The 9,791-nt window shown below is 42.0% G+C and overlaps 1 long non-coding RNA gene across 1 annotated transcript; it reads right to left on the reverse strand.

Annotated features, from left to right (window-relative positions):
- Nucleotides 1-1,484: 1,484 nt before the first annotated feature.
- On the reverse strand, nt 1,485-9,549 carry LOC116792061. The gene is made up of 3 exons (XR_004358991.1): nt 9,361-9,549; nt 3,441-3,505; nt 1,485-2,754 (listed from the first exon to the last, which is right to left on the reverse strand). It is a non-coding gene; the product is annotated as an uncharacterized LOC116792061 (long non-coding RNA).
- Between the last annotated feature and the right edge of the window lie 242 nt (nt 9,550-9,791).

Here is a 9,791-nt window from a genome sequence, read left to right on the forward strand (position 1 = left end):
TGATGCAAGTTATTTTCTTCAGAAGAGTAAAATTACAACTTTTTTTAGGAAAAAACACATACCACATCCCGTGGATTCACTGAATTTGCTTGATCTCCCCTCCCTGTTCTAAAAATGTTGATATTTTCAGAATATACGTTTCTCATGTGTTTCAAATTCCACATCCTTCAGACAAATGAGTGAGATCTAAGTGTATTCAACACCTTTCTTTTCCCCACAAAGCACGGAGGAAACAATCTGAAAACAGCTTTTTCTTTCACCTTAGACTAACTCCCATGCTTTGAGTACCAGTCCAGTCCTCCCCAGGAGCTCTGGGAAGCACATGGCATTTTACAGTTCCAAGGGTCTTCTCTAAAATGTAAGTCTCTGTCAGAAGTAGTTTTGAATTTGCACTAACAACTGGCCTCGCAGTGATATCTAACCTGGATTTGACTGTAAACCTTTGCCTGTCCCAAGGCTTGTTCAACCTATGGAAAATTAGTTCACATTAAATTCATACTAAAGACTAAGTACAGCTTTGCTCTAAGGAATGAAACACATCACAGTTAACAAGCTTGCTCTGCATTTACCTTTTTCCATCTTAGTTACACAGATACTGTTTGCACTGACCACATAAGGAACTGCATTAATGCTGCTAGAATAACTCCAAAAAGAGAATAACTCATCCAACAGGAAGCTTCAAACAGCTTCTTATCTTCCCAGCCTAAGAGGATCAGCAACAGAGAGGAACTCTCTCAGCTGAACAGGAAATTTCTTTTATTATTGAACTAGCAAACATATATGGTAAGATCTAAATACTAATTGAATATACAAAATATATGAAGAATGCAGTGAAACAAGCTTGTTAGTTGGTCTAAGCTGCTCCCACTCTTGTACTCTAAACTAATTAGCCAATATACATTCATTCTCATACTGGTTTTATGTGTAAATTCCCTGTTTTAGGAATTATTAACATAGAATTTTAGGCTTCACAAAACTGGGACTCTTCAGGCTGACACACTTGTAGGTTATGATTTACACCTGAATTACATGATTTTATTTTTGCCTGCCAACAAGTGAAATGACTGCACTGAAAAATTAGCAATTCCTACCCAATGACTCCTTTGACAGCGCTAAGTTGATTGTAAGGCTTAGTAATGCTAAATTTACCTTAGTTTATCTTTATGCTTTATCTTTAGAGCACTACACAAAACACTTTCCCGAAGTGCTCCGAGTCATTTGCTAGAAACATTTTGCTGTTATATTGACTCCAACGAAATTTAGATTCCACTCAATAGCGGGGGTGTGCCAACCAATTGCTTCACTTCCACGATGGCCACATGGCTGCTGTTTATCTTGAGTTCCTGCCCAGGGGCACTTTTTTCCTGGCGTGGCCTCTCCCAGTGCCCTCTCTGAAGTATTCCCAGCTGATCCAAGGATTGCCCCGGGCAGCAGTGCTGATGTCATGTCACTGCAGCAGGCACAGCTCCTGTCTGCCATGGCAAGGGCACTGTAGGCAAACAAATCTGAGCTGCCTCCCAGGAGCTCCGTCGGATTCATTTGGGTTTGCTTGGCACTTCCTCGTCTGACCACCAGGCCTCGGACAACCTGCAGCTGGGAGTAGAATGGTGCTGATTTCATAAGGACATTGTCTGGAAAAAGTGGATTGAGGCCTCTTCCCTTGGAGGAATATTAAGGAATAGGAAATCCAGAGCATTCGTCTTAGTCCAGGGGAAAAAATTCTCATGAAGCCCTTTAATGGCCTTGATCTCTAGGAAAGGAAGTGTCAGCATGGATGGATCACAGCCTCCCTAATGCTCCTTGAATCGTTTTTCTTGTCTCCTCTTTAGGAGTCGAAAGGGATTTGCCTCTAAATTAATAATTTATGTTTTGACTAGGATGTATACCTTGCTTCTTATGACCACAGAGAAGGACTACGGAACCTGACACATCCAAATAAAATCCACCTTTGTAACCCTCTCCTATCAATAGTAGTGCAAAGCAGCAGAACTAAGTGGCAATGGCCACACCATCCAAGCCTGCCCTCAAGACAGCAGAGCACTTAGAAGTGAGGCCATGTTTGACTTCCCTGAGTCTGCAAGGCAACTGCAAAACCCAGTCATTTAATTTTCAGATGCACTTACCAAAATCCGAATTATCGAAAGACCAAAACTAAATCAGCAGCAATTACAACCTGAAGGAAAAGGGGCAATCTCAGTCCGTAAGAGAACATAAACTGAGCACAGGCAGGACCTCAGAAGTCCTGGAGGGTTTCCTTTACCTCCAGGAACAGCTTTGTCAGACGGCTCTGAAACCAGCCCGACATCGTCACCTAGTGGCTGCTCCAAACCCTTGGGGAGCAGATCTCCTCCGAGCCGGTCACCCTTCCACAGCGAGCCCTCGGGAATGGGATGGGACAGAGCCATTTTCCAAACAAGCTCCCAGTCACTGCCAGTTCTTGCCAGAGCCTCACACAGGTTTTCTGTCGTGAAGTGTCAGACGCCACAAGATGTACATTGATTTCTATCGACAGGACCCTGAAGTTACTACACTTTTGCACACTGGCAACACACTCCCCATTTGATTTCTTCACTGTGATTAATCATTTTTAGATCTGCCTAGAGTTTCCTGCTACTACAGCTCCCAAAGTCACAGCTCATTTTTTATATTGAAACTTGACAGAGGTTCTCTTCCTTCTGTTCTCCTAAAGTCATGATGAATTTTGATGTAAACTGAAATTTGACTAACACCTTTGGTTGTTTGGATGGCTTCATCCTATCAAAGTGCAATAAAATAAAAAAGAAAAAAATCTGTAAATTAAGTAACTGAAACAAAATAATGAAATCAAATCCCCTCATAGGTCTTTTTTCCTACCATTCCTTTTCTGTTCCTGAAAGTCTGAGAAGGTCTTTGTGAGATACTTTTAAAAAAAGAAGAAGAAAATCTCAACAAAATCAGTACTAAATGAAAACAAAATTAAAAACTCTCTGGCAATCTGTTAGCCATCTTCAAGGAAGTAAGAGAAATTTAGAAATCATGATATATTATTCTATTTTGCATTAAAATTCATTGGTATGGTATGGCAAATAAGATAAAGACTTACTGACCTGGGTGGGAAAGAGTTTTGCTTCAGAAATGAAATCCAGTATTCCTGCCTGATGTTAGTCTCATTGGAAGAACACATCAGTAACTCCAAGTGCTCAGCAGATTCACAATATATTCCAAAATTACAGAGATCTTTTTCATCCCAACCTTGTGTAATGAAACCTGCACAGCATTTGTGCCTCTATTTCAAATAATTTACAGCCATCGATGGCACACGAGTGACACAAAATTGCTTTTTGTTCTTATACTAAAAGTTCAGTGGATCAAAAATCACACTGAATATGCTGCCTATGAAATGAAAACAAAAATACTATTCTACACACAGAAAAAAAAGCCATTAAAAGCCATTTTCTTACCAGATTTTCTCCTTTTACATATCTTCTTGCTCCTTATTTATCTAAATCTTCCAGAGGCAGCTCAACTAAGGCAAAGAAACCATAGAGAAAGTACTAGAATTAAACAGATGATTTTGGTACTAGAATTAAAAAGATGATTTTGGTTGCATTTTTCCAATATGTTATATCAAAACTCTCATCTATATTTGGGAAAACTGGAATGTGCACTTCAACTGAAGCTTTGCTGGCTGTGTTTCAGTACTACATTTTACATATAGCAAAAAATTGTGGGATTTATTCTAAATCTACTTAAGTCACAGGGCTAAAGCAACTCTCTTTGGGAAATAAGAAAGCTATGATATGTAAGATAACTTGGAAAACCTCTACACAGACTCTTTAGAGCTGAAAAAATCCTTACAGTACAAAAGGAAGAAAATGGAGCATTTCACTTTTCTAACCTCACGAGGACCTTTCAGACTTCACATAGGAGAAGCAGCAGCAATTGCACCATAAACACTGACACTAGACATGTTGAAAAGAGACTGAGTATTCACAGCCCCTGTTTAATCTATTTACACAATTCAGAAGGTATTATATACATGTTTCAAATGGAGACACTGATATGCATATGTACAAATATATATATACACACAGACATAAATATATACATTTATCTCACAGACACACACACCACACACACACATATATTCAAAAACATAGTTGGATATCTGATATGGGCTTACCAATATAAGATATCTAGGCTGATACTGATGAGTACTTTACAGTTTATTTCAGTTTATTACAATACACTAAAATATCATTTTATCAGTTTATCAGTTCATCACCACTAAGCCAGAAAGAGAAACAATGAGACTGATCTAACAAATTTTAAAAGCCTCTATCCATATGGAGGGCAATTTACACTGCATAAAACTGATTCCTAAGTTAAATCCATCAGCTCTGAAAACCTGGGCACTCTAAAACCTTTAGAAAACTCTGAGACTTGGGCACTACAAAAACCTTTACCTAATTGATGTGCAGCAGCATCATTTTTAAAGGCCCCAGTACATTAGAATGACCTCCACTCCCTCAGAAATCTGTACCAGGGTAAAGTCACCATTAAAAAATCTGACTACTGTGGTAATACCAGGGGATCTCAAAAAGACATATGGAAACTGCACAAGCCCAGATTTTAGGAGGTCTGATAAATTTGCAGGTACTACACTAATCACTCAGAAGAATAAAAAGTCAGCAAACTCTGCAGATTTCCAAGTGCTGCTTTCCAGAGCCTTTAGCACTTTAAACAATATTTCAGGTAGATGCAGCCACAGGCCAAGCGGTAAATCCTCAGTCCATGTGCACACTGCTGCTCTGTGGATCCTGGTTGCACTGGAAATTCCAGAGAGGAATTCTGAGGAGTGCACCTGTTACAGGTATTTCACTCACTCCCTCTCCCTCCCCTCCTGAAGGTGCAGCTATGACCTGCAGTGCCGGGATGGCCCAGGGCATCACAGAGCCCAGAGATGGCACAGACCCCCAGGGCAGAGCACAGGGCAGCACAGAGCCCCAGGGATGGCACAGACCCCAGGGCAGGGCACAGGGCAGCACAGACCCCCAGAGCAGGGCACTGCCTGGGAGGGTTCACCAAATAACCCTGGTAGAGCTTCCCCAGCGGCTCTGGGGTGTTCAACACGGACTGCAGCTGTGCTTGGAGAGATCTGTGAATGGCCTGGGCCAGAGATTGAAAGGGTTAATGATTCCGCATTCCGGATCGCCGGGGGACTTTGCAGGCTGGGCAGAGGTGGCTGTCGGCCCATCACAGCCCATTCCCCCGCCGATCCTGAACAGGAAAACCCTTTTCCCCTTTTCACGGAACTCTGCACGGGCCCAAGACCATTGGAGGCTCGAGGCATGGCCTGGGACACCATCCATGGATATAATAACTCATAACTCCTTGGAGTGTGGGGGCTTCCCTCCCCCACCCCCAACGGATCAAGGCCCCCACTTCAACTGACAGACATGGAAGCTGCAACTACCAAGTTCCATTGCTGGACCCCGTGGGCGGTGACTATAGACATCTTTCCACTCATCTTTTCTTTCTCTCACTACTTACCCTTATCCTGTCTTTCCTTTCTCTCCCTTATGGATTTTCCCTAAAGGTTATCTTTATGCCATATTGCTGTAGATGAGAGATATAGATGATAACACCCAAAATGGCAACATACCTGTTTACCTTTGAAACAAAACTGTTCTAAAATAAACCTTACCTATACATGTTTTCAAACACCAATTGTTCAGTGTTGTTTCACTCTAATCCACCACAAGGGATTTATTAATAAGAACTTGGGTTACCCCTCCTTTCTGGGGCAGGTTATAACAGCCTGGTCTCTGTCTCCTCTTACACCCTAGGAGATAAAAACAGGGCAATGACTGGCTTTCATTCCCTCTAGAACAGACAAGAAGGGATGGGTGACTAAGATTGATTACAGCCTTTAGGAACCAAGCAGAGCAGAATTTGCATTGATTCATTCAGAAGATGATTAAGCCATGTATATGAATACAGCATTTCAAGTGACAAAGAAGGCAGTGTCCACAACTGAGTCATCTGAAAGGACTGCAAACAGCTTATGGCTTCTAATATTCAAAACACATAACTTGGAAAACTTCATGAACACAATTACAATTTTTTTTATTACTAGCTTGTTCTGAGACTTGGCTGATAACAAATCTAACACCCACACTGAGTAAGAAACACATCACACATGACAGAATCATAGACTTTGCCCAACAACTGAATAATAGAAGCTATTTCATTGATGGGAATCACCATGGAGGAGACACAATTTTTCTCACAGCAAGGATAGGCTCTGCAACCTTACAAGGAGAAGTACTCAGTACAAATGCTTGGTTGGAGAAGTTTCCACCCCCAAATTAATCCCTGTTTATTTGACAGCAACTTCCCTATAGCTCAACAGTTTCCTTGCCACTTTTGCTAGTACAGTAACAGAACACCAGGCAGAACCAAGACTTCTGCTAGAATAAGTCTGAGTGGCATCATTTTTCAAGATTCCAAGAGTCTCCATGCTGTGGCCACTGCAGCTTTGAGGGACAAAGGGTTGGGTGTGGAAAAGAGAGCCCATAAGGCTCTCCAGGAAAAACCCATTGTAACAACTGGGGGCTTCCCAATTAATCCTGATTGTCACCACTACTTTAAAGAACATCTCTGTCCATACATTGCTCCCCAGTTCCTGCTCACATGGGATACAGACATACAGACATGGAAAAGAGAGGTGCCATGGACAGCAGGAATATCTGCTGACCAGTGACAGGCTTCAAAACACCCATTTCTATTGCCCCTCTGCAAATGAGTTCCATACCCCACCCACAGAGAACACAAAATGTCTCTCCTGTAAACATTAAACACTCAGGTAACTTTCCTCAAAAGGGCCTTAGAACACTAACAAATTAAAAGTATTAACATTTTAACTAGTTCAGACACTGCTGAACTTTAAAAAGAAAGTTCTGGACACAGATATCCTTAAATCAGCATGACATTCATTTTGGACTGAATTACTAAACAGTGTACTATTACAAAATTCTTCTGGTTGCAGTTCAGAGCAATCCATTTGTGTAAAAGAACACACCCCAAAATACTGCAGGCCACAGTTTGATCTCATAAACTCAAGAGTCACAGAGCACGTATGATTTAATATGCACAACCAGGAATTTATGGTGTGACCCTCGGGGTGTCCTGTGCCGGGCCAGGAGCTGGACTCGATGATCCTGATGGGTCTCTCCCAACTCAGCACAGTCTGTGATTCTAAACATCTGAAGCTATGTCAGGTAATGCTGAGTATGGGAACACAGTTTTATTACTTAAGGAAAAGAGAAACAACAACCAAACAACAAATAAGTAGCTATTTTGCATATATTATATTTATGATAAAAAGTGATCATGTAACTATTCAACTGATATCTCTCTTTTTAAAAAAATTACAATATGTTAGTACTTCTGGTGCATGAAAGAGCTCAATCCCTTCTAGCTGACTCAGTTGTAAAATCAGCAGCCCACAAAGCCATCCAGTTACAGATGCTCAAACATTCTGCTAACCAAAGTCTAACCAGAGAATGGCTGTACCACGGAAGGACCATTAACATGTCAAATAACACGCCTGCATTACAAATACAAGGAGAAAATGTGGAAATTTGCTGGAAAATTTATCTTGGAACACAGCATAAACAATGTACCAACCGAGCCATAACTCAAGTAACCTTGGTTTTCATGAGCAATTTTGGCAATTGTTCTATATCCCCACTGGAAGTTACTTGGAATGAATACTTGCTACTGCAGAGAATTCCAGCCATCTATAAACTCACTGAGCCATCTCACAGTTCCAGAATTCACTTGGAACCCCTGCCCTCTGCTCCTTCAGAGGGTAGGGCAACAGATTTTAGGACTCCTCCTTGTGTTTTTTCCATTTCATATGAGATCACTGTATGTGTTTATTTAGAAGGTCAGAACTTAATTAATTTGCTTTGTCACTCCAAGTGTCCAGCAGCTGCTTTGAAACACAATCCAGTTTCACACCGGAATTCCGTTATCCAGTGTGGCAATTGCCAACAACCCTGCACCTCAACCCACTCGTTAGGGTTGAAATTTACCTTCCCCTCTTGAAGAGAATTAGTTGCCTGAAAAGGGAACTGTGACCAGGGCCAGTGTAGGGGGTCCTTGCCATGTTCTGGTACTGCTTTCTAGGAACTACGAGAGAGTGGTTTCTACCCCTCTCTACCCTTCTCTGACGAATCACTCTTACATACAGCCAGATACAAACTGCAGTCGACCCAAACCTATTTTGTTTGTCCTGATCTTTGCATAAAAGGCGTGTTAAACGCAAGTCTGGGGATTAATCAAAGAAAACCAAGTATTTTAGCATTTAAAGCACTATTTACTGTTTTCAAAACGTGAGAGAACTAATCAAAGATCCCTCATAGAAGCCTAACAACATAACGTGACAAGTTGTGGGTTTTGTCTGGGGAATTCTTTGTTTTAGAAGCAGTTAAAGGCTCATGATGAAAAGCAGCAACAAGGACAATTAATAAAAACAAGTTTGCAATGATCCATAGCAAGGATAACGGAATGCCTGATTATCTTCTGATTAACGGAATGTGGAATTATCTTCATAGAAGTAGCCCCTTTATTTTTTCACTAAAATGAGGTAACACAAGGATTCGTAAATATTAAAGACTGACAGCTCTAGCAATGTTTCTACCTATAATCTAAATTTCCTGAATTGCTTTGCTCAGACTCTGAATACATAATTAGCATGAAAGTATACACACAGTGATGTCTTATTTCCTGTTAAGCACCTTTTTTGTCCTGGCTGATCAGGACAAAATCCTGATATCCTAGGATTCAGTGGTCTGTTTAATTCAGAGTTGCAGCTACCAGCAACAGAAAGCCTTTGATCCAGTTTGACAGAGCACTCAAACCTCTGCTCTTGCTAGAAGGTTACTGTGGACCACCGAAAATATTTATGCAGACCTGAAAAGGAATAATCATGAAGCCACCCAAAAATACAGAGCAATTTAAGCCAGGCTGGCCTGGTTGGCTATGCTGGCTCACTGATATCAGGTTGCTCAACTCCTGCACAGCTACCCATGGGACAATTTAACTCTCACTCTCTGTCACAGAACAGTTTAATTTCACAAATTTATAATTTGAAAATATGAGGATAGAATTTAGCTGATCTTTGGCCCACAGAACAGAGTAACAATGTGCTGTGTCAATGCATTTCACTAGTAAAGCTGACTTTTATCAGCATCTTGACTCACCACATAATCTAAAGTGTTAAAGAGCACTTTGTTTTGTAGATAACCCAGGTAGCAGATAAAATACAAATAATTTCAGACTGCTGAGATACACTTATCTCAGTACACGTACCCAGTTTGCGATGCAGTACATGGTCACACATACACAGGTGCCTGTGTAAGACCCTCGCAGGATGTTAACAGCTCTAAAGCCGTCTCCCAGCAGCACAGGATCTTGCGAGGATGAAAAACCGTAGCCCTGAGCCTTGGCCTGTGCCTATGGAAACAAACCACAGTCCAGTTCAGAGCTGAAACGAAACAGCCAGCGAGGCAAGTCAGCTGCGCTTCCTGGATGGCAACGGCACCTGTGTGTGTGTGTCACTGCAAAACGTGTGCACAGGAACACACCGACACAGGGACACCGGCGCAGAAATCCGCCCCCGCAGAGGGGATGCGGATGGACCCGGCACGGGCAGGTCCGCACGGGCGGTGACCCATCGGCACCGCCAGAGCCGCCGCCCCCGCCTGCCCCGCACCACGGGCTGTGCCGCCGGGCGGCGACCC

This window comes from Chiroxiphia lanceolata, chromosome 11 (assembly GCF_009829145.1).
Source record: "Chiroxiphia lanceolata isolate bChiLan1 chromosome 11, bChiLan1.pri, whole genome shotgun sequence".
NCBI classification, from domain to species: Eukaryota; Metazoa; Chordata; class Aves; order Passeriformes; family Pipridae; genus Chiroxiphia; species Chiroxiphia lanceolata.